Consider the following 1210-nt stretch of genomic DNA (forward strand, 5'->3'; position numbering starts at 1 on the left):
ATATGTATGGAAATATAAGATATATATGTATCCTATTGATCTTCTCATTTTATTAAATGGATAAATAATCCAGCATTATAATATCCGAAAGTTGATGAACAAACTAAATTTGTTTCTCCATTTTCTTATTTATATTATAGATTTACGGTAAAAATATTTCTTTACCTTCACCCGTTTAATACAATAAATGAGTTAATTGCATTGCAATTAAAAACATTTATGTATTAAGAATATGGGTACTGTACCAAGAGTATATTGGATAAATGCTATCCCATAGTGGGTTACACCCATAACCCCTATCTACTTGTACTATACACAACACACACACACACACACACACACACACACACACATATATATATATATATATATATAGATATATATATATATATATATATATATACGCAATTCCACCGGTATTAAATATGACTGCCATCTATGTTTTCTACTTCACCTGCATACATCGTTGAAAGGCATGATTCTTGTATTTTTCAAGGAGTTAAAATCTCAATTATAAGTGCTACTAAAAGAATCCAATATACAGGGGAAGAAGACGAAAAATCCACGCGTATGTACCTAACGATGACACCAAATCCATTTAGTCTTTTGGATCCTTGTGAATAATGTGAATTTCAAGTGACAATCTTAGAAGAAATTCTTTGCATGCGATACAGGAAGGAATGTCTGGCAGATTCATTAATACTGCAAACAGCCGGAAAGAACACTACTACTACAATTTCGTACACAAAAGTTCTATGTAGTTGCCGTCGACCATTTCTAATATAGTTCAAACAGGCAGCGGTAGTGTATATGTCAGTAAATATTTGCCAGTGTTTGTTAAAGAAAAAGAAGCTTAACAAGAAACATATATATGTATTTATGCGTGTTTGTGCGTGTGTCTTTATATGTATATATTTGTATTCATAGCACACACAGACGCGCATTCACACACATTTATGCACAAATCCATACACATACACGCACAATTATGATTATGTACATATATGCATATGAAGAGGTTAAGAAACGGGAGATATGATATGTGGAGTAAGAGTGGGAGGATTTTAGAGAGGCAGTAATGAGATGTGCCACTGAGGTATGTGGTACACGAGTAGTTAGAATGGATGTGAGAAAACGTAGTAAGTGATGGAATGAGCAGGTAAGGGATTCGATGGCAAAGAAGGAAAGGAGCTTTGAAGAGTGGTTGCAG

Source organism: Octopus sinensis, linkage group LG1 (genome assembly GCF_006345805.1).
Source record: "Octopus sinensis linkage group LG1, ASM634580v1, whole genome shotgun sequence".
In the NCBI taxonomy this organism is placed as follows: Eukaryota; Metazoa; Mollusca; class Cephalopoda; order Octopoda; family Octopodidae; genus Octopus; species Octopus sinensis.